A 26,017-nucleotide genomic window follows, 5' to 3' on the forward strand; every position below is an offset into this window, starting at 1 on the left:
ATAGATGAAAACTTTTTTTTGCTTATAGAAAATCCGAAAAAACCCAAAAACTAAAGTCCATGCGAACAAAGTTGCGAGCAACAACTAGTTCAAAAGATCAGAAAGTCCAAATATCGTTGATACTTTTCATCAGAAATTTATTTTACAGAAATGACAAAAACTTCAAAAGTATTGCCACCTCAAAATTACTATATTTTGCGTATGCCAGATCTAAGTTAGAGTATGGCTCAGTGAATCCTCTTTACGACTACCAAAAAACATCAATTGAGAGCGTGCAAAGGAAGTTCCTAAAATACTATGTCTGAAAGTTATGAAGATATGACATCTTTGGAAAGTAGGATAGTTATCCTTGGTATAAAATTCCTGCATAAATTACTAAAAAACAATATTGACAGTACGGTTCTTTTACTCGAGATCAACTTCTTAGTACCAAGAAGTGAAGGTCGGCGCAATCTGAAATTCTATTGCGAAGCATCACGCACATATGTTATGCTACGATCACCATTGAATTTTATGTGCAGTATAGCTTCAATAAAATCTGTGAACACTGCGATATTCATGTCGACTCTCTGAATGCCTTGGTAGCTCGTATCCACAATCACTTTTAATAATACTATAAATAGCATTTGTGTCAGTACTGCTACATTGCATGATTTGTAACTTTTTGTGTATATACTCAATTTTCCATTCCTCTTTTGAAATTCTACTCATACGAATATTTTATAATACTTTGTTTTAGCAATTACTTTTATACATCTCTATATTCCATTATTTTTAATATTTACTTCATATATACTCTGTAATAGAAGCATTTCCTATAACTGGGTACTTCTGTTGGAAATAATTCGTTTCTTTTTTTTCTGTCACCTGAGTACCAATTATTTCAAATAATGAAAATTCAGAAAACTCATCTTCTTGTGTTCAATACTGAATTTTTAGGTGAAACTTCTTTACACGCGCTTGACTCGGGGGTATAAATTATTGAAAATAGAAAGAGAGAGTTACGTTTCGTATATTACTGTAGGAGCAAGAGAGAAAGAAGCGAGCACAAATTTATGGTCGAGTAGGCTCTGAAGAATTAGAAAAAAACTACAATTAGAGCTACAAATGAATAATAACCGAAATGAGCCTACCACAAGACATGGAACATTGGACATGGACATTGAAAAACATATGCAAGTATCTTATTTCTCATTCCATATGCCTATTTCTTGGTCTAACAATCAACCACAGTAATAACTGTTGTATCCGTTAATGAAAATGAAAAATATATTCAAAAATGTTAACATACGGACGCTAGAAAATACTGTCAAATTCTAGTTTGGGTGAACGTTATGTGAAGTACTGCAGCTTAATAGCTAAAACAATGGTGACATATTACTCTTATATCACCCCGAAGACTTTGATAGCATTGAAGCTGTTCTAGGTCTCAATCTTGGACGACAATTTTCAAAGACGATTTTTCGGCTGTAACTCATAACCTTATACTACACCACATTTAGTTCCAACTAACTACCGATAAACCAGGTATCACAACAGAGTATTCCCAAAATAAAGGTCAAATGTTGGTTTGCGTGACAGCGTGCAGACAGACGTAAATAATTGTGAACAAATACGTTTGTGATTAGATTATTACGAAAATGGTTTATAAATAATGAACATATAATCATCTTCTTCTGACGTTTGTTATGGTATTATATAAGCATACTTTTTTTTAACAAATAAAATATTTAGTGAACATATCAGAACAACTGAACAAGCTACTGTGTAGGGAAATACGTTCTGGGTGAATTCCTTTGTGTGAAAATTATTCGGTTTTGATCATGGATAATGTTATCAACTCTCATCAAATAAGGTATCGGTGTACCAACTCATTTTCTGTCAGAACATGTATATTTCTCACAATGGATCATTTTCTATAAGTGAATTAATCAATTCAATATAAATCTGTTTCTCTGTTGCTGAATTGATAACGATGCGTACAGAATGTTTCAATTCCGTATCGTTACAAACAGATAATGTTAGGATGAAAATTATTATTCATCCAAAGTAACTACATATTCGAAAAATCATTTCAAAAATGCTTTCTCAGTGGAAAGCTTCACAAATTGTCTATTCGTGACCATCATCTGAAAGATTTTTGTTTCAAATTTTTATGCAGATTTATTCAAAACATGAGAAAGGTAATGCTTCATTTCTGTCTTATAACAAACAGAAAATACACAAATTTCTGGAGATAAAAGTTATCAGTAACCCAAAATAACCCAATTTCACCGAAATTTTGACGACGTTGATATTAGATGCATATTATTTTCATACTTAATATTTTTAGTAATGAATAATGGATACTGTATCCCAAGAATATCTCATATCATTCATCAGATTACCTATTAACATAATAAATTGGGAAACGTTATTATATCTTGAATTATTTTCAATTTATAGATATTACTATGATGTAAATAATGCATTATAGTGGTATATAACTTTTATGAATTGTAGATTGCTACGCGATATTTTTGAACAAGATAATTAAATTTACAATAGGGTTGCCGAAAATCAAAAACACCACTAACATGCCCGACTAGGTCAGTGGTTTGCACAAAGTCGTGGGTGCAACTAATTAAAAGAAAAACAATGATTTTTAACTAAATGGGGAAGCGCCACCAATTTTTGTTGGCCAGTTAAAAACCGGAAAGCTGCCCAGTTATTGGGGAAGCCCACTATTGAAATATTTAACTTCTCATAAAAGTAATAATTCTATTTGCAATGACTAAGAAAGTTTATTACAATAATAAAAAAAAGAAATACAGTGACCTCTCTATTTGCCAATTCCTCACTTCAATTGCTAGATTACTACTATCATAATACATTCGCTAATATGTGCTAATATGTGACGTCACGTAAAAGCTTACACCACTCATCTCAATGAGGTAACTTGTACATTTTATTATAGGAAATAAATAAACACCGGGTTCTTTATTCAAATAACTTAGTCTGAACTTAGCTGCTTTTCGGGTGCTCCTTTTTCGTAAGCTGCCAGGGAATGAATACTGATCCGGCAGTATCGGTGGATACGGATGTAGTAGGAATCTGTTAATATTCCCAGTGGTAATTATTAGTAAAGGTAACGATCAGGAAACTTCTTCAAGAGACTGATCTGGCAATCGATTTCAATTTCCCAAATTCAAGCTGATGCAAATACGCCTTTCTTATGAGTTCCATGGCTGAGTTGAACAAGGTTGTTTGGAAATACTGTACTAACCTCCTAATAATCGAGGGTGTTTCCAACACAAAACAGACAAAGATCGTCCTCTGAGAATTGAGAGAAACTACTGACTATTTGCCCTTTTTTTAAAAATCCTGCTTTTGCAGCGGTGGCTTCCAATACTGTCCCAAAATACTCCAAACTTCACAATATCAAAAGGAACCACAGTTGGCTGAAAATTCGAAAATCCCTTCTAGGTAGTTAACGAGCGAAATAATTCAACCAGGAAATCAGTTCATTCAGCAATTCACGATCGAAAAATATCTTTTCGCCAAAATTTCCGTCCTTATCCTTATGTCCTTGGGTGTGAGAAAAAAAGGAACACATTCTATTTACCGACCTAGTCGGTGTCATAGGCGGGTTAGAAAGGTTTAAAATATACATAAATTCGCATGTGGAATGAATAAACTAACCGATTATTAAAAGTATAAATAAATTGTTTAATTTATAATAAAGCAAAATTGTATCGTAACAAGATAACTGTTTTCCTTCATTCATATATATCTTCCTCAGATCTAAGTGTTACATCATATATTCAGTTTATTTCACCTCAGGCTAGTCGACCCACTGACTACTCGCATACAATACCTACTTGTATAATGTTTTTTATTGGAAAATACTATTTATTTATTATTATCATTGTTATACGTTATTTTTCAGATAAAATCCGTAATTTTTGCGCATCGTGAAGGTGTTCATGATTTGAGTATAAAGAGGAGTGGCAAAGAAATTCAATATTATGTGTGCAATAATATATATTTTTCTTTTTTTGCGCATATTTCTAAGACGTTAATATGACGCTGTTCACCATACTCAAAATTTTTCATCACATATTGTATGTAGTTTCTGAGATGTGACTGTAACTCAAGTTATTTTCCATTAACATGAAATTGTAACTTTCTACTCCAATACGTCAAATTATGTTTTCTTTCAGTTCTAAATTGAAGGATAGACGTTTATTTTGCGTAAACAGAAAAAAATACCGAGTAGTAAATCAATCCAACTTCGACATATTCTTTGCTTCTATATCGATGTCTCATTTCATAATCTTTACTTATATCTATACTTATAAATGCGAAAAGTCACTCACTTAACACTCACTCATTCATCTCTGTTTCTCCATACTGGTGGGTCCTACGAAGCTGAAATTTGGTGTATAGGTGCTTCTTAGGTCTTACATGCGCAGTAAGAAAGAATTTTCGAATATTCTAGCTGGAGCTTTCCCCTGGGAAAGAAAGGGGCGCGTTTTCATACGAACATTACCTTCTCATCACTGTTTCTCCGTACCGTTTTATTTTCGAAGGCTTAAATTTTGTATGTAGGTATGTTTCATATTATAGATGTTGAGTAAGGAAGGGTTTTGGGGCGTCAGCTGCGGGGGAAAAATACACGTCAATAAAACAATGTTATCTTTTCATCACAGTTTCTTCATGCCCTCAACTTTCCGGTGGGTGAATTTATATTTATTATCAGCATTGCACCTGTGCGGGGCCGGGACCGGGACCGGGTCGCTAGTATGTTATATCTGTGGAAGAGTTGATGAAACTGTATTATTCAAGTGATATTTAGTTTTGAATTGAATATCAAATTATGAAACATCCCGTACATTTCTCTACAACGATATGGAATGAACAATGAAAAATCTACGCTACCTTAACTATAATTCAAAATACACCCCCAGGGTCGAGCGAGGACACTGTGTTTCTATTAAATTAATAGTTATATATCATCGAGAGTTCAAGTCTAACCATCACTGAAGAAAACAAAGGTATGATTGATATGTAAGAAACTCGTCGATCAAAACTTGTTTCAGTAAAAACTAGTGATAATGATGGGTTTATAGCACTTCTAGATGATGAACGCTCCTCCTTATTTTTTGCTCACAGCAGCTGTTAGCTACTAACTAATGTTTAGCGGCGACGTTAGATGTATCAGGTAAGCCGTTATCCTCAAAAATGTGTCACATGTTAGATAACAGTCTAATCTCCTTTTATTCAAGTCGTTCCGCTTATAATTTTTTCAGTAAAAAATCAGTGTTCTCACTATAGATAATATCGACTTCAGACAACAGAGTACCTGAAGAAAATGTAGATACAAAGCAAAATCTATTATTACATTTAGATATCACGTATAGTAGAAACATCAGTCAGTGATGTTTAATACCACAAACAACTTGATAAATTTGAATCTACATCTTGGTAGGGCCCAAGTACACTGTGGATAGAGTTTCGAACAATTCACATCACTCTTGAGCTACAGTGACACCTCAAGTTTTCATAAACTATTACGAAAACTTCTACCTCATATTTCACTTTTAGTATTAGTGGTGCCAAGTCAACCAATTGGGTGAAAAATTGAAAAAAAAGTAGAAAATATTTTCAAGTTTTGATCCACCCAGTATTAAAATGATTTCGTTCTCATTGTTGTTTATTGAGGACAAAACTACATTTTAAACTCATCTTCATTACAAATTAGACTTGAATTTTTACTGGTACATTGAATATTGGGAATGTAAAAAATTGTTGATTAATATTATATTAGCAAAGTATGCAACTCAAGTAGTGAGTGAGGTCAATAGTTCATGGAAAAATTTGTTTCTGATGTTGGAATTGAAATAAATATTTACAAAAATCTCAAATTCTCGATCTAGATATACTCTACATAAAAACGTACTTACTTCTCTGATGAATGATGAAAGTTTCTTTTTGTTGTAGTTAGTGAATTTTTGGCATTCAAATAATTCAACAATATACAAGATACTGAATTGAACCCTATCTTTAACTGAACAATGTTTGTGTTTTCGAATGAAATATTATGCATTGCTCTCCATATTCGTATTTTGTTAGAAATATATCTATTTTCTGTTGAAATCTGTAGAAATTTGTTTTTTTCCGTTAACCAGCTGCCCCCCCCCATACGAAAGACAACCGTCAGAAGTCAAAACTTATGCGAGAGGAGGACTATCAATGTCTTAACTTTCAACGTACGATTCCAAGCAAGGAATATGTTCAAATAATGTGAGAATTCTTGCATATATACGAAGCAATTCAGGAATTATCTGAAAAATTGTGTCAAAAAGCTGATCTATTCAACCGTCTCCATTTTTAATTAAAATTCTGTTGAAAAATCGCTTTTTCATTAGGTGAACATCTTGAAAAAGTATTCGCACTACCGAATGATGATATAACCAAAATCTTATCATCTATAACTGGGTGGATCGACACTCCAAAAGAATTTTTTCACCCCATTCTTCATTTAAATTTTCTTTGTGAATTTATTTGAAACTAATGACTACCAGTGATTTTGAGTTTAATCCATAAATCACATGAAAAAAAACTTTGTTGGTTGATTCAAATGACAAAACATTATCTTTCCTATTTTTTTCATAGAAAACCTGCTGACGGTACTATTGGTGTCGAGAACATAGTAGACGATGAAATTCCCATGTAGATAAATTTCCTACGAGAATTTTCATTACTTTTCATGAAGTTATTTTTTTATCAACATGAAGTCTGTTGAACCAACAATAATCAGAATAATATTCGCCTTTTCTATTCCTGATGAAACTTCGTCAACTCAAGATGCGACTCGATTCTGAGTTTTTGAGGAAAAACTACAATCATGAAAAAAAGTCCATTGGCTTTTTAATTCTTCATCTTTACAAAAGAATATGTGATACACTTTCAAAAAAAAAAGAGAAAGCAATTACGTTCAAAATAAACCTTCCGAAACAATTACTTTCACATGAATATTTAGTTCACACGATGGAAAAAGTACTTTTGAAACAATTTATTTCATATGAAATTATATGAGAATTCAATTGAGTAGACGTTATTCATAAAAAAGCTACACAATATAGTATATGAAAGAGTTGAGATTTAGAATTCCACTAACATGAAACAATATCACCCTCAATGTCGGACTTTTGAATAACAAATGTTTGAATTTCCGTATAACTCGAACTTCATATAAAAGTAGTTTTGTTTCCAATGTGATTCAACATATTTTATCTGGGCCTATTCCTGGACTCCTCACATGCTTTCGACTGCGTTGATAATAAACTACTGATTTCAAAGTTATCGTTATATGTTGTCAAGAATGTACCCCTGCATCTACTAGAACCTTTTCTGAGCAATCGGAAGGAAGTTGTGAAACTTAATCATTCCTACTCGGAAACCTCACACATACGTCAAGGAGTTCTCCAAGGCTCGATACTGGAACTATTTCTCTGTGTAGTTTACGCAAATGGCCTCATAAGATATCTCAATATGACTAACAACTCTAATATATATACGGTACGTCATACCGACAATACTAATGTATTGGTAGCTCAGAACGATCTAGATGCATTGAAAATTGTAGCCAAAAATAATCTGGAAAATGTGCTGAAGTGGTCAAAAAACAATAATATGAATATCTAAATCTTAATACATCAAAGACTAATTGTAGTAGTAGTATTCGTAGTAAACTTCATTTTAGGAATCCTAATATACAATATATAGTTATGCATATATGAATAATTTATATACGTATATAATTTTACGTCATATATTATAATTTGATATATTCTAATAACTTTTTGAATACTTTTAAGGAATTTACATGTTTTATTTCATCAGGTAACTTATTGAAACTATCTAGACCTTTAAAGAACAATTAATTCATTCCACTCTTATAGTTTGTTCGGGGTATATAATAGTTATTTATGTATCAAGGGAATTAGGAGGGCCTTAATTACCGATGGCAAAGTTTGCGTCCCGAGGACCTCTGGCCCGAGGGACAGCAATTGCCTGAGGTTATTAAGGCTCATTAATTCCCGTGGTACATAGATAATTTTATTTCTGACCGATTTCAATAAAATTTCGTTCATTTTTGAAACGGAAAAATGTACCAATTCATTACCTTCCCGGTATATTTGAATCAGGTAGGTACCGTTGATTATAGTAGAGTTTTCTTGTTGCTATGTTACTTGTTTATAAACAGAACTTTGTTATCAAGCTGTGTTTGCGGTGAAAACGTGTTTTCTACCCCAAATATAATGGAGGATATTTTGAAAAAAGCTGAACAAGCAAGAGAATCATTAATTCCATCGAATACATCGTATACCAAAAAGAATACAAGATATATCTGGACTGGCTGACACGGAAAAATGTTATGCCAAAAGATGTCACTGAAACTGTATTTCTGGCATATTTTCAAGAACTGGTAAGGAATTTTCTATGTTTTTCGGTAGATTTGGTAGTAATTGTGTTTATTCTTTTCAGTCAGAAACGTATAGTCCGAATTCTTTATGGACTAAATGGTCAATGCTAAAATCGATGGTGACTATACATGAGAAACGAGATATCACCAAGTTCAATGAACTACAGGCTTTTTTGAAACGGAAGAGTAAGAGTTATTAGCCGAAAAAGTCTGCTGTTTTATCTCCTAAAGATGTTATCAGATTCGTAAAGGACGCTCCTAATGATATTCATTTATTGCATAAGGTAATTTTTTTCTTATTTTCCTTTTTGTGTGTATTCATTTCCTTTTTTTTTGTTATAGATTGTTTTGATTATGGGTTATTTTGGAGGATGCAGAAGTCAGGAACTTTTGAATATGAAGATATCGGATATAGAGGACCGGGATTCCGTTATGGTAGTGAACGTACCGGAAAGTAAAACTGGTGTATCGAAGAAATTTACAGTTGTGGATGAAAAAGAGTTCTCCGCTTTGCCTTTATTAAGACTTTATATGTCTTTGCGTCCTAAAGGTATTGAACGATTTTTTTGAGCTTCCGACAAAATAAATGTACATCTCAGCCAATTGGAAAAAACATGTTTGGGAAAATCCCCAGCAAAATCGCAATGTATTTAGGATTGCCAAACTCATCTTCCTATACGGGACATTGCCTTCGTCGCACTTCTGCTACTGCTCTAGCCAATGCAGGAGCAACTATGACTAACTTAAAAAGACACGGAGGTTGGAAAAGTTCCACGGTGGCGGAGGGGTATTTGGAGGATAGCATCGAATTGAGAAATAAAACGGCGCGTATGTTGTCTACTTTGTCATCAGAAGAGGCAGGTACCTCGACTGTAGTGAACAGAAGCTCCAGCCATACAAAAGAAGAAATTGTTTCCAGTGGCGGAAGTAATTTTCAGGGAACATTTCAAAACTGTACATTTATTATTTGTGATTTATTATTTGTGATTTCTATTTATTTTTACTTGTGAAAGGTAGAGAGAATTATAAAATCTATAATGTCCCAAGGGAGATATGACCCTCTTTTTTGATAGCGTAACTATGACGATTTAAGCTTATAATATCCCGGTCAGAAATAAAATGTATTACATGTTCTTGTGTTATATGAATGAATGTCACCATTTCGAACTAAATATCTGCTGAGATAGGCTGGTTGTATCCCACACGTAATTTTGAAAATAAAAATCATGCTCAAATAATACAGTCTTTCATGCCACTGCCACTGCTGCCACTGTAGAGTATTCAACATAGATTCAATAGGGGTATACTGGTTGCATCTCAAAATGATTCTCATACTTCGAGTTTGTAGTTTCTGCAACTGTCCCATTTGATTTTGGTTGAAAAGATACATCAGTGTGGCACAGTAGTCAAAGTGTGGCCTTATTATGCAGTTGTAACGTGTTAGTCTAGCAAAGGTTGATAAAGATTTTGAAATTCTAGAGAAAAAATACATTTTCTCACATATCTTTCTAATGGTATATTCAGCATGCTTATTCAAATTCAACTGATGGTCTATAATAAATCCTAGGTTCTTAATTTCATTTATAATTGTGAGTTGATTATTGAATATGCTGATATCAACGTCGTTAGTATCAATCTTTCTTTGATTCGAATTTGATGTAACAACCATTGCCTTAGATTTATTGATATTCAATTTGGGTTTATTCACTTGCAAATATAATTCAATGTTCTTTAAAGATATATTGATATTTTGTACAGCTTCTTTTAAATCACAGTTTTTCGTTTACACAAGGGTATCATCGGCAAATAAATTAATCTGGTGTGAACCAGGTGCATAGTTGATATCATTTATATAAATAATGAATAACAGTGGTCCCAAAACACTGCCTTGTGGTACACCTATGTCATTTATAATTTGATCTGACATTACACCACAAATTTTAGTCCTTTGATTTCTTTGCTCAAGATAACTATCTAACCAGTCTAAAGCTTTTCTACTTACATCATAATACTTCAGTTTGATTATTAAAGTTTTTCTATTGATTGTTTCAAAGGCACGTTTGAAATCTAGAAATATAGCAACAACATATTATTTCTTATCAATACTTTATTTCCACGTTTGTTTGAAAGTGATTGACAATGTTTCGTGATGAATTTCACTAGTTCGGACTTCCATTGTCTACTATATAAAATGATTTGAAATCCCTGAAACAAGTAAAAAAGAATAATTAAAAAAGAATAGTTGAAAATAACAATTATATTAAGCAACAATAAACCTGAAATGAAATGATAGTGAAATAACCTACAAGTAAAAATATAATAATTGAATAAATGAAAATTAAAGGAATGCAAAAAAGAAAATAATAAAAATAAAGTGTAGAGATTCCAAGTCACGTTAGTTCACGACGGTTCGATTGTTGGTATCTACAATCGTCTTCGGGTGATGACTGGACTGATTCCTCCGAGAGATGACTATTTTATAGGTCGTTAAAATACTTTCACTTTCTCTACTTTCCATTTTCCGCTTCACTGATTCCGTGAGGGATGACCGTTTTGGCGGGAGTTGTTCATTTTTCGTTTGATGATGGGTTTCCATATGTTTCGTATATCTACGCTGGCCTGGCTGAATACGTTGTTGGACAACATGTATGCGGCTTCCTTAAATTTTCTCCTGAACCAATGTTCCTCTCTGTGCAAGATCTCAGCTTGGGACCACTCGATGTTGTGTTGATGGGTCCAAACATGGTCTGCTATTCCTGATTTGCTGGTTTCTCCTCGCTGTGTATGCTTCTTGTGCTCGGCAATGCGAACATTCAATGGCCTCTTAGTTTCACCAATATAGGATTTTCCGCACTCACAGGGTATCCGGTAAATGCAATTCTTGGAATCGCAGTCCGCGTTTGGGGCCTGGTTTTCGTGAGGCTGCTACGGATAGTGTTACCGGATCTGAAACAAGTTCTAATGTTGTACTTGGAACCAATTCTTCTTATCCTCTCCGATAATCCTCTGATGTAGGGAAGTGCAAGCACTGGTTGTGACGGCTTCTCTTCCTTGCGAGGCTCCTGCTGTCTTTTAGCCAAAGTCTTTTCTACCATCGCTTTGGAGTATCCATTCCGCTGAAGATCATTTTTGATGATGTCTAGTTCCTTCTCGAGACCTTCCTTTGTATTACAGAGCCCAAAAGCACGATCTAATAGAGTCTTGATGATTCCTCTTTTTGTCGATTGATGGTGGTTGGATTCGTGGTTCAGATACTGTCCCGTATGAGTGGGTTTTCGGTATACAGATGTTTCCCACTTAGTGTCGGTCCTCTTCACCAAAACGTCTAAGAATGGCAATTCATTGTGGATTTCCTTCTCCATTGTGAAAGTGATGGAAGGTCTCACGCTGTTGATGTGTTTCAGAAAGGCGTCTAGTTCAGTATTCCCATGGTTCCATATTATGAAGGTGTCGTCAACATATCTCAATCAGACTCGAGGTTTCTTGTGGGCTTCTTCGATGGCCAGAGTTTCAAACCAAATCATCAAGACTCTATTAGACCGTGCTTTTGGGCTCTGTAATACAAAGGAAGGTCTCGAGAAGGAACTAGACATCATCAAAAATGATCTTCAGCGGAATGGATACTCCAAAGCGATGGTAGAAAAGACTTTGGCCTAAAAGACAGCAGGAGCCTCGCAAGGAAGAGAAGCCGTCACAACCAGTGCTTGCACTTCCCTACATCAGAGGATTATCGGAGAGGATAAGAAGAATTGGTTCCAAGTACAACATTAGAACCTGTTTCAGATCCGGTAACACTATCCGTAGCAACCTCACGAAAACCAGGCCCCCAAACGCGGACTGCGATTCCAAGAATTGCATTTACCGGATACCCTGTGAGTGCGGAAAATCCTATATTGGTGAAACTAAGAGGCCATTGAATGTTCGCATTGTCGAGCACAAGAAGCATACACAGCGAGGAGAAACCAGCAAATCAGGAATAGCAGACCATGTTTGGACCCATCAACACAACATCGAGTGGTCCCAAGCTGAGATCTTGCACAGAGAGGAACATTGGTTCAAGAGAAAACTTAAGGAAGCCGCATACATGTTGTCCAACAACGTATTCAGCCAGGCCAGCGTAGATATACGAAACATATGGAAACCCATCATCAAACGAAAAATGACCAACTCCCGCCAAAACGGTCATTCCTCACGGAATCAGTGAAGCGGAAAATGGAAAGTAGAGAAAGTGAAAGTATTTTAACGACCTATAAAATAGTCATCTCTCGGAGGAATCAGTCCAGTCATCACCCGAAGACGATTGTAGATACCAACAATCGAAACGTCATGAACTAACGTGACTTGGAATCTCTACACTTTATTTTTATTATTTTCTTTTTTGCATTCCTTTAATTTTTATTTATTCAATTATTATATTTTTACTTGTAGGTTATTTCACTATCATTTCATTTCAGGTTTATTGTTGCTTAATATAATTGTTATTTTCAACTATTCTTTTTTAATTATTCTTTTTTACTTGTTTCAAGGATTTCAAATCATTTTATATAGTAGACAATGGAAGTCCGAACTAGTGAAATTCATCACTTTATTTCCACTCTGTAACTGTTAGTTGTAACGCTGTGTTGCGTGAGTGATTCTTACGAAAACCAGACTGATTTTCGATGAATAAATTATTTTCATTAAAGTATGTAACTAGTTTTTCATATACTGTCAGTTCCAGTACTCTTTCAAGCATTGGAAGACTGTTGATTGGACTAAAATTACTTGCATCACTTGTATTACTCATATTCGGAATTGGAGTGACTGTACTAACTTTGTACTGGTTTGGAACCAGTTCTGTGTACAAGGAAGTATTTGTAAAGTTCAATATTGTATGCCGAGACACTTCAAAGGCTAAAATGCTATGTTATTCATTCTGCGTGGGCACAATCTAAACTGCAAACATCAGTTGAAATGCTGGGTATAACTTTTGACGAAAACTCAATCTGGACCCAACATATTGACAACCTATGCATATAACTGAAAAAATCGTGCTACTCTTCAAGATTTATGACAAGTCATTGTAGTCCTGAACTGAATGCATGGAAAACTGTATCCGAAAATAATCTGGAAAATGTGCTGAAGTTGTCAAAAACAATAATATAAAAATCTAAATCTAAATACATCAAAGGCTATTGCTATGTTATTTACTCTGCGTGGGCATAACCTAAACTGCACACATCAGTTAAAATGCTGGGTATAACTTTTGCCGAAAACTTAATCTGGACCCTACATATTGACAACCTATGCATGAAACTTAGAAAATCGATCTACTCTTGAAGGTTTTTGACAAATCATTGTAGTCCTGATCATGTATCATGCTAATTTCCACTCTCACCTCAAATATGTCATTTTGAACTGGGGCAATTGCTCCTCTGTAAACAGAGTGTATACTACTCTACAGAAATATGCCATAATTGGCAAAACTAGCCCCTAGAGACTAGTGCAGAAATTTTTTTGCAATAAAACATTTTGACAGTGGCAGGGACCTTTATTCTAGAAGCCTGTGTGCATGTTTTTAAACAAAGATCTAGCAATATGGTTGAACGTTTACATAACCATAACACTGGAGGAAAACAGTTGCTGCTACAATTACGCCTTCGTACTGCCCCCTTTCACAAAAGTTAAGAAGTGAATAGATGCAAATTTTTCAATATTCTGCCCGAACCCGTGAAAAACTGTAAAAACATATATGTGTTGAAAACGATGACAAAACAACTCATATTACAAAAAAATTGTTACACTCTTCAAGAAGTTTTTTTGAGTTTTTTGATCTTTGTGACTGTTTTATAAATCATTAATCATTTACTGTATACAGGTATATATAATATATTATGTATTGCGCCCATTGACGTCTTTCACAATAATTTTGTCATAGTTTACATTTAACCCACTTGTATCACTGTGTGCAACCTTATTAATTGAAATAAACTAGTATTATTATTATTAATATTATGTCAAAGTGGTTGTTTACAATACTGTTTTCGAAGTACTTTTCTGACGATATCTGACTATGGAAAGCACGCATGTGGATTCTTTCCATCCTCCTTACACCCCAATCTTCGCACTTTTTCGCACAAATTGATAAACCAATCAATGTAAAGTGCTCTAACAGCATAATCCAATCGCATACCATGAAATCCGTCAATAGAGTCGCTCGCGTGACGTTCATAAGTCTTCCCCAGTAATTACTATTATAAATTATGTACAGACGAAGTCCATTTTGGAGTATACGCGTAACGCTATAATTTCACAGGCGTAAATCACTGGCTTGACTCTAGTTCAGCCGCTACCGTTTAGTTAGATTGTAATCGGGACAAAGGCGCGCCACCATCGCTGATTTGGGTTCATCCTTCACTTTAGTTACATTCACTAGATTAGTTTTGTTTTTATTCTGCACGAAGCTGGTGACTAATATTCATCAAAATTCTGTAGAAAGAATATTAAAATCTATACAAACTTTTTCTCTTTTTTTGGCTTTCTATAATTACCCATTATAAAAAAAATTATAACCAACTATCGAATGAAGAATAATAAAAAATCTTTACAAACATATGTAACTCATGCAATGAAGTTTTTTTAGATATCAACTGTGTGTGCATGATGTACACATATTTGGTGGAGTGTATATTCATATTGAAGAAGAAAGCAGGCTAGAACCTCCACAGATTTGAATACGTCTAGGTTAGAATTAATTTTCAACTGCTTAACGTACATAAATTCGACTTTGGAGAACATAGAGAACACAGTGAAGTCGTGTGATGAAGTCGACCGATATTAAAAAATTCACAACGTATTCAAGAAAAGCAATTTATGATATTAATGTTAAAAGTAAGGTTTTATTTTGTGAATGAAAACATTTCACGAACAAAATAAAACTTACTTTTAACACAAATATCGTACAGAGTTTTTTATTCAACTGTCCTGTTTTCATAATAAAATAGATAAATTTGATATTTGTATAAAAAGACATTTTGACATCTCTTGTTAGTTAACTATTTTCATGATATCGCATTTGTTGTGAAGTGGCCGTGTCAGGTGACGCCTAATCACCTGCTTACTAACAAACAGCTCACGAGTTTTATTTAAAGTCACATTTAAAGTTCTTGCTGGTGTTTCATGTCTTGCATAATAAAGAACAATAATGAGGAATTGTGTGTTCCTAGCGATTTTGAAGAGGCTGCAGAAAGAGCTTTACGTAAATTGTTACCAAAAAAATCGCCTCAGCAGTACAACATCGCATATTCCAATTTTATTGTCTGGTGTAGGCCTGAAAGAAAATTTCAGCGAAATCGTCTTCTCAGCCTATCTAGAAAAAAAAACAAAAATATGGACTCGTCAACTTCATGGAGCGAGTTTTCAACGATAAAGTCGGGTGCGTTCATTGATACTAATACAAGCAAATATGTCAAGGTAATAGCATTCTTGAAGCGGAAAAATGAAAGTTATAGGCCCAAAAAATCAGAAACTCTTACCTTTGAACAAGTCCAGAAGTTTATAAATGAGACGCCAGGTGAAAAATATTTGATAATTAAGATTGCTACTATTTTCGAAATATGTGCCGCCGTGAAGAGTTGTGCCATTTATCAATAGAAGACATTAATTCGATGGATGAATCATCGATTGTTCCAATTCAAAATGCAAAAACAAAAATAGGTCGTTCTTTTTGCAATGTTGGACTATTTTAATAGATACGTTGCATTACGCCCTTCTGTTATCAATCATCAACCTTTTTTTTTTTAACACTCAAATTATAAATGCAGTGTCGACCAGACCCAGTTGGTATAAATACGTTTGGGAAAATGCCCTCTACCATTGCTGAGTTTCTGAACCTCCCGTAACTGAAGGAATATAGAGGTCACTGTTTCAGAAGGTCTCCTACTTTTTTGCTAGCAGAATCAGGAGCAAATATAACGGATATTGAGAAGCACAGAGGATGTAAGTTTACAACAGAAACTAAGGATAACATCGATCAATCTATTTCTTATAAAAAGGCTATTGGTAACTCCAGCGTAACAGTATCATTCTCTTCACTTCAAGAATCAAATGTTAATGCTCATGAAAATGTCAACTCAGAGAGTTCAAATATATTACAAGGCTCTTCAACATCGCAAGGTATTAATATCAGCAGTTGTTCAAATTGAACTTTTCATATTATTGTTCATAAATAATAATAATAATAATAATGTAATTAGTGTATATAATACATTTGTAACAGAATTTAATTGTATCTATATCTATTGTTCATGATGAAACTTCCTCAAACATTGAATAAATTTGCTTTATTTATTGCTATTCGGTCGAAAAAAAATGGTATTGAAAATACTTTTAACACTGGTGTCAAAAATATTTTTAGCACGCTACTTGAGTGTCCATTAATTTTTATTGTTTCATAATTTCATGACTTGTATTATTTTCTTCTTTAACCGTATCAGGTATTTTCATTATGACACTCGAAAATGACTCTCTTTCATTATATACTCTTGACAACCATTAAAAATGTCACTTTTAATGACAGTTGTACAAAAACACTTCATTGTGAGAGTATAGCGAAAACGCAAACTCAAGCATGGGCATGAATTAACAGAATTTGACTATTAATTGATTAATAGTCAGCCTATCAGTTATCATTTCATAAAACACACATGTTTCTTATTTATTTCATGAACGTAACTCACCTTTTATAAGGACATCAATGTTCTGTATTTCTATATCATGTCGCGTGAGAGTCTATTCCATGGGCAATCTGCAATAAAAACACAGAATCAATTATTTATATCAAGCTGAGTGATTGATTAAATGAAATGCAGCAGCATGGTTCTTACATAAAAACAATTTTGTTTTTATAAAATAATAAATAACAATATGTTTTTGGTACCACAAACTGATCTATTCACTAAAGTGAGATTGAAAAAGCAAATAAGACTATTTTAAATGAATTCTCTCATTGATGGATCGAAAAATTCTTTTAAATTACTTTTATTCTGTACAGAGAACAGCGGAATTGTTATATTCAATCCATTTTTATTGTCTTCATCATTCACATGTTCTGATAATGCACATCTGTTGTCACTTATGTTTATTCATTATATGATTTGCATGCATGAAATTTTGTAAACTATATAAGATTCTTCTTCATTCTTCACTATGCTATAAATCTGCTATGATTGAATTTTTTTTGTCGATTATAATATTATTGTCACCTAAAGAATTTCTATTCATATTTGAAATAGATATGATAAGATGGTGTGTAGTATTACAAAAAAGTAATTCATCAACCGATGCTTTTGGATATCGAATTCAAATTCGAAACCTCATTTTCGAAAGCATTAGTAAATGAATCACTTTTCTGCGGCACAACCATGTCGCTGTAATTGCAAACACTATTTCGAACCAGAAAACTGTACACACCTAAGCAACTTTTGATGCTTTATAAAGCTCAGATCAGACCTTCTTTGGAGTATTGTTCTCAAGTATGGACCTCTGCCCCCAAACATACCCTGAAGATGCTGGATTCCATCCAGAAAAGAGCCATCCGCCTGACTGGAGACGTGAACATTACGTGAAATCTTGATAGCGTGGAACATCGAAAAAAGGTTGGAAATTTGTCTCTTCTTCATAGATACTTTCACTGAAGGTGATTCAAGTGATTCCACCAAGAGCGGTACATATCAGAAATACGCCACGGATTTTGGCTGCTCATCGTTCTGAAGTTCAACCCAGTACACCTCAAACTTCACTGTTTAAGTACTCTACCATCTGGAGATTTGTGTTTATGAGAACGTTTTCCCAAATGGATTTAACCTTCAGTGATTCAAATCCAATGTGAATCGCTACTTTCGCACAGGCAATGCTCTGAGAGAGCCTTAAAGATTTTCCTATAGTGCTTGTGTTTTGTCCATGGAAAAAATAAATTAAAAACCGTTCTCCCACATCTATAGCGAATATAAATGAACATTCATTGAACGATCGAAATAATAAAATCATTTTTAGATCATTTACAAATTATTCAAAATCTCTGTTCCAAATCTGGAGTAATTTCAGAAAAAATAATATTATTGTCAGAAAATATATTTCAATTAATTTTAAATTATATAACAAAGTGAAAACTCCAACTAAAAATGAAGATAAATTCAATATAGTTCACAAAATTCTTTGCATGGAGTATGACAAATCATATGTTGGACAAATATCTATAATAATCACACTGTTTTTCTAGAGATGGTACATATCAACAATGAGGATAGATTCATGAATGAAAGAACTGATTTAAATAATCCCAGTCAAATTTTTGCATACATTATTGAATATCGAAAAGAAAAATTCAAGTCTATTTCTAGTCAAAATGTTCCTCCTTAAAATTATTGCCACTTCCAGTCACTTCCTTGAAAAAAAATTCATGTTGTATAGATAATACATGGGATGTTTCTTTGCCGCTTGGGGCTTCACATACGAGATGGAGCTACTACTAGTTAACAACTTCCTCTTAAACGAAGGTTTCATACATGTAGTCGAACCGTGTTGAAATCAAACGAGACGAGAGGTAATAACTTGAAACCGCGGTCTACAGGTGATCTACTTGAATGATTTCGGCATGGTCCTGCTGCTGAATGCACGATAAGACATCTGCGAGACTAACCTGTGTGAGGTGTCTTGCATCAATGTCTGTCGGATATATTTCAATATCCAGCGTGGTATAAGCCAGGGAATTAGTTGTTTTCCGACAGACATTCATCAGAGCCTGATGTATAGCTAACTCGGAGAGATGAACATTTCGAAATATTATTTCATTGAAAAGGTAATTCCATAAGAAATTCATATAAGTGACTGTTCACTTCGTAAATGCTGAATCTGGCGAGACAAAAAAAATTGTTTGAAGGTGGTGAACAATGTTTCGTGGTAAATTTCATCAGTTCAGACTTCCATTGTCTAATATAAAATAAATGGATTTGAAATCCCTGAAAGAATCTTTAAAAAAAAATTAACAATAGTAACCGGAAAAATAACAATTTTATTAAACGAAAACTTGAAATTACTTAGAAATAACAACAAAATACAAGCAACAACAAAAAAATTGAAATATTAATACAAGCTGAAAATTAAAAAAATTATTAACAAAAAATTAAAATTAAAATTTAAACGATTCCAAACCAAGTTACGTCACGACGTTTCGATTGTTAGTATCCACAATCGTCTTCGGGTGATAACTGGATTTATTTCTCCGAAATCTGACTATTTATAGGTCATTCGAGTGATTTTACCTATCCCCTCTTCCCTCTATCCGCTTCATTGTTTTTAGCGGGAGATGACGTTTGACGGGAGTTAGTCGTTTTCCGCTTGATTAGAGGTTTTCATATGCGGAATTACCGGGATGTTGTGTACAAAACTGCTATTTCCAACTGAAGGACGAATTCTTCACGCAAGATAAGGGACTACCAATGGAATCGCCACTTTCAATATATATATATATATATACATATATATATATATATATATATATATATATATATATATATATATATATATATATATATATATATATATATAAAAAATAAATAGATAAGTACTCTTTGATCATTCCCATATTGATTTCAATTTAAGAGCCACCGGTATACAGCTGTTTCAGCCTATTGGGCATCGTCAGTACCGGGCAGGCGGTCCTCGATTGAAGACAAAATGAGAAAAAACCAAGAAAGTACTTGATAAAAATAGCTGCGTAAACGCATGGAATTATTTTCCAGCAGCTTGACTGCATTAACCTTTCTAGATTTCATATATATATATATATATATATATATATATATATATATATATATATATATATATATATATATATATATATATATATATATATATATGGAGTGATTTGAAACTCCACAATGGAGAAGGAAGTCCAAGGAATTGCCTTTTTTAGACGTATTGGTGAAGTTGGAAGTAGCAGTTTCGTACATAGCATCCCGGTAATTCCGCATATGGAAACCTCTAATCAAGCGGAAAACGACCAACTCCAGCCAAACGTCATCTCCCGCTAAAAACAATAAAGCTGAGAGAGGGAAGAGGGGATAAATGAAAGCACTCGAATGACCTATAAATAAGGTTTGTTCTGGTTCTACGAAATTCAGGTTCTAGGACGTCAGGATCATGCGCAGTTGATATAGAGCATCCTGGTTTATTGAGGATTATTTTGGACTGATGAATCCTCTTTTCTGGTTTCGACTGCGAAATGATCCTAAACTGTTTTGAACCGTCCCGAATCGTTCTTGCTCTCGAAGCTGAACTGTTGAGAACTGTTCCCGTTGCTCATGCGCATTCATGTGGAAAATTGTTTGGGCTATTTGCTAGGAAGTTTTTTTATTTATTTGAATTGAATAATTGATGATTGGGGTTAATAAAACATTTGAACTGACTATAGGGATACGCTACATAACAAAATGGACATGATCAATAGTATTTTCTCGTCTTCATCTCTTCATATATACGATAGGTGGCACAGTGGTCTCCTCAAAAGCGTTCTGGTTTAAACAAGTGTCCGAGACTATTTCGGACTGTTTGAGATTTTTTGTTTGTACGCACCATGTATTGCGCAGTTTCCAAATAGTTTCGGATGTTAGAACCAGAACAAACCTATAGTCAGATCTCGGAGGAATAAGTTCAGTTATCATCCGAAAAAGATTGGTAATTTTTAATTTTTATTTTTTGTTTATAATATTTTTAATTTTTTAAATTTCAGCTTATTATTAATATTTTTATTTTTCATTTTTTTTGTTGCTTGTTGTATGTTATTTCTTTGTAATTTCAGTTGTTTAATGAAATTGTTATTTTTTCGGTTGATCTTTATAATTTTTTTTACAGATTCTTTCAGGGATTTCAAATCAATTTATATTATATTAGACAATGGATGTCCGAACTGATGAAAGAAAAACAATTGTTACGTGTTCAAATTATGACACTTTATGATGTGAACAAGTCACAACAAATTAGTGAAACATGAAAAAATGTATATTGTATAAGCACACAAAACTGAATGATTTCAATAGTTTCCGAATGAGTATAAGATAGTCTAGAAAAATCATTTGACATTTTGGAGGACTTATGGCGTTACTTGATCACATTGTTTTTTTCGCAAAAAGGCGCCAAGCGCCAAAATAAAAAGTGTCGTGGTTGGCAGCCGCATGGATAAATTCAGTGAGCGATGCGTTTCAGAAAAAAAAAGTGTGTCGCAGCTCTCAGAGATCTGCAGAAATGATAATGAAAACCTTCTGTCTCAGGGATCTAAAAAAAATGTAATGGGGAGAGATCAGGTGATATAGCTGGCTATATTCAAATGCTCGGGAAAATATTGCTCTAAATTATTTTTTCTAGTAGACCGTCTACTATATCATCTGTTGAAAATATGTTTTCGTTACCCAGCTGCCTCCCGTACTAACTGCAACTCGAAACTAGTGCGAGTTAATGATCAACGAGAGATTACATTTTGAAGTGCAATTCTAGCACGGACTGCACGATGCATAGTGAACATTATCCGTTCGGCCGTAGGGCTCGAACCACCGTTCCAACCGGTCACCGCCCATGTAATTTTCAGAAACTAATGGAAATAACCTTCGTTATCATGAAAAGGGTAATTTTTTTCATGGTTGACGTTCCTATAAAGGTTATAATACTCAGCAAAACGTTTCTTTAGAACTAATACAAAAAAAGTCGAATTGATCGCAAAAAACTGTTGGAAAAATCTATACCGGTAGTGAAATATTCACTTCCATTATGAAATTTAATCTGTTTTGATTGAGGCTGATAACTTTATTGTGAATACACGGTTGCCCCGTTTTTTGTTTTCATTTGTAATCCGGTCCACCGAGTTCGATAATTGCAAAATACTGGAGAAAAATAGTGGAAAATTTGATCAATTCACTTTGTTGATATGATGATTGAAACCTTTTCATTGTTCGGGTAGCATTATCACGACATACTGATAATTCCAGCGTAAAGTAATCTAATATGCTTTCATTACTGGATATTTCAAACAATTCAAAATTGTTCGTTGAAACAGATGGTTAGTTGAACCTCAATAATGAAAAAGTGGAATAGATGAAAAAACTTCAACCTATTCGGAAAACAATAGTGATTTTAATCTCATCAAATATTTCATTCATTAAATAGAACAATGCATCAGGAATATCAGTTGTATTTGTATTTCTTTCCAAAATAATTAAGAGTTTTTAGCTACACAAATGCGGTCAGGAATTTCCCGTTGTTCAGTAAACTTAAAGAATCGTTTGGTTGATTGTAACCGCATAATTGTATCATAGTTGTTCTCCAAAAATATCTGTCATGTACTGACATGTCGATAGTTATAAATACTCACAATTAATCATCAGTAGAGGAGGGTATATTGTGTTCAAATTTCAGAATGATGTCAATAACTTTTATTTTCTTTATTTTGACATAAGAGTAAGAAAATGGCAATGTGAAATAAAATTTCACACAGTTCAGTTCATGTGTGCGGAATCTACATCTTCCTGGTTTGAAAAGTTACTATGGATTATGGCATTTTCTATGTTGATCGTAGCAAAAATGAACTTTATATACACTTGTTATTAAAAAAACTTCGAAGGTTATATGAAAATGCGTAATGCAACTCTGTTTCCATCAACAAGAAGTTTGATGTGAACATAATGTGATGTGAACATAATTCAATTTCAGTTTTCGATTCAAATTTTTCAACTCAGGTTACGCTACGCTCATCGATTTTATTATTTTTTATCTGATCAATACCGTAGATTGCTGAGGAGAATGGTGTAATTACTGCTACCTAGGACCTTCTGAATTATTTTTTAGTTTTGAATACATTATTTATATAATTATTTTTTTCCAGCAAAACATAAAATTCCATTTTACCTATTTTATTTTCAAGTTTCTAGTTACTAATTTTGTTACTTAATTCTTCCCATTCTGTTTGGTTCAGTTAGTGACTCAGTATCACAAGGTTATATGTAATCCACCATTTTGTAGCTGAATTTGCATCTTTTTCAATGTGTACTACTATTCTACTAGTCGAGCCCTGTCATTCAATCCACATATAAAGGTAGCTATGATAGAATATGTAATTCGCCATTTTGTAGATGCGGCCATCTTGGATTCACAGTGATACAGAATTTATCAAATTGTATTGTCATCAAAATCAAATATGTCACCAGGAAACGAGTCAAACTTCAATTGATAAATTTGACCGAAAGGAATAAATGAACAAACAAACAAAGGGGGCAAGCTCAATAAACTCTTGTAATGAAATATTTTTTTATATTCACCAGTAAGCATGTTCTGATTGCTTCACACTGCAAAAACCCAAAAATATTGGGAAATCACGGATTCAGTGTCCAAGTTGTGGTGTTGAAAACATATTTGATACGAAATATTTGTGATAGGGAACTATCCATTGAGGTAATTTATGACTCAACTCTCAAGTAAACGGAGAAATCAATACAAATCTAGAGAAAAAAAATTAAATAAAAATAAATGTTGGAGAAAATTTGAAAATATTCACAATAGATAGAACTGTAGAAGGATCAAAGTAATAAATTGAGAGAGAATGCAAAAAACTATAATTATGAATCAACTGACCCGTTACTTGACGAAAATTGATAACATCACTCATGATAATAAATAATAAAAGAATATTCACCAACACGATGTTAGCAAAACTCGTCTAAAAATGAAAATTGTTCAATTATTATCATGGATAACTATAATATTGTTAATATATGAAAGAGAAGAAAAACGAAATCATATAAAATTACAAATTGAATAATATGTCTTTTTCCCGATTTAGTGACTGATACTTTTACCTGAGTTCAGATATAAACTATTTGAAAATTTTAACATCATGAAATACATTTGACAAACTCATTGAATGAACATTAATAAACTGATTAACAATTGGAAAACAAATTTAGGGCAAGAATTCAATTCTACTTGGTCATTCAGTGAACTTCCATAATCATAGAAGATGGTTTCCAAATGTGGAATTAGTCTGAGAAACTACTTCTGTGTTCTTTTATTCTTTGGGCAAAGTTTCTCCCTATTCGGAAAACTTTAAAGTTTTGGCAGAAAGTTCAAGTCAATTTATAAACTCCTGATCTATCTGCCATCGAAGTTTTGTCTCTAACTCTAACTCGAGTGTTTCTTGAAAACGATTTTCATCATTTTCATCAAGTATCCACCTATTTCATCACATAAATTTTTAAAATCTCATATCGTCATTAGTTACATGAAATAAATATACTTGAGAAAAGGAGATATAATTCATTTCTTCCAGGAGAAAACTAACCAATGAATTTAGAGAGAGTAACTGAAGCGACCAGTATGTTCAAATTAAAGGGATATATTTTTAAGAGACAATAACCAATCCAGAAAATTACACACTCACCGTAAGGTCTCCATTGAGATCTTCTGACCACAAACTCATTTCAGTGTTCAGTGAATTACGGATGAATGTTGGGGATCAATCTGAGCCGCGCAAAGTTTTGCATTACAGATCAGCTGAATGGTAGGATTTGCAAAACCATTTTCTGAATTTCTTCTGACTAGATGTCTGTTTCAGGTCTGAAGATCCATCAACTTGTACTTCTGAAGTCACGGAAGTTATTCTATCATCCATGGATACATTCTTTTTCAATGAAACGACCTTCTAATGGTAAACAAAATGGTTCAACAAAAATTACGAGCAAGCTGCCGCCTCCAACAACTCGAATACCGGCAGTGGCACAAAAATTCCAGTGCCGGAAAACAAACTAGATTTATTAATGCTCGCAACAGCTACAAACAAAATGGAACCGAACGACTTCACAATCAAAGAATTAGAGATGAACTGCTTACCAATCCCAACAGGTCTAAATTCTTCTGGTGGGTAGATGAAGCTGGTAATCAGAACTTTACAAAATCCACAATTCTACCACTCATACGAGCAGATGGTTCAATTGTAGCCATAGAAGAAGCAAATCTACTAGTTGAATAATCTGGGAAAGGCACCACACCAGAATCCACAATGCCGGAAATTACTTTTCGACAGCGTCTAGTAAGGCAAATTTTGAAAAAGTTCAATATCAACAAGGCGTCTGGCACTGATGAAGTGCCCGTCATCTCACTTGAAAAGTGCGCAAATGAACTCGCACCAGAATTTTGCAGACTTTTCAACCTGTCTCACAAGAAAGGGGTTTTTCCTTCTTGTTGGAAGATTGCTCGCGTTCAGCCTAATCCAAAAAAGGCCAGAAAAACTCTTTCAAATAACTATAGACAAGTCGCTTTGCTATCGGTGATATCAAAAATCATATAGGAAGTTGTAAACCAAAATATCCTCAAATATTTGGAAGGCTTCAACATATTGAGCTGTCATTAATATGGTTTTTGAAAACAAACATCAACATGCGACCTTCTATCGTATGTCACCCATATTTGAAATAACGCAATCGAGAAACGTAGCTGTTGCGCTTGATATTTCTGAGGTCTTTGACC

General features: G+C 33.7%; 2 long non-coding RNA genes across 2 annotated transcripts in view; both read left to right on the forward strand.

The window, feature by feature from the left end:
* Nucleotides 1-15,429, forward strand: part of LOC141485386 (uncharacterized) — a 72,159-nt gene extending 56,730 nt beyond the window's left edge. Inside the window, exon 3 of the long non-coding RNA XR_012467170.1 lies at nucleotides 15,093-15,429. This is a non-coding gene — a long non-coding RNA (uncharacterized lncRNA). The remainder of the gene's footprint in view (nucleotides 1-15,092) is intronic.
* LOC141485521 (uncharacterized) lies at nucleotides 7,843-9,437 on the forward strand. Its single transcript, XR_012467264.1, has 3 exons — nucleotides 7,843-8,473; nucleotides 8,533-8,754; nucleotides 8,813-9,437. It is a non-coding gene; the product is annotated as an uncharacterized lncRNA (long non-coding RNA).
* Nucleotides 15,430-26,017: the final 10,588 nt, after the last annotated feature.

Source organism: Leptinotarsa decemlineata, unplaced genomic scaffold, assembly GCF_025532065.1.
Source record: "Leptinotarsa decemlineata unplaced genomic scaffold, Ldec_3_MD MMD2_tig00026328_RagTag_RagTag, whole genome shotgun sequence".
Lineage (NCBI taxonomy): Eukaryota > Metazoa > Arthropoda > Insecta > Coleoptera > Chrysomelidae > Leptinotarsa > Leptinotarsa decemlineata.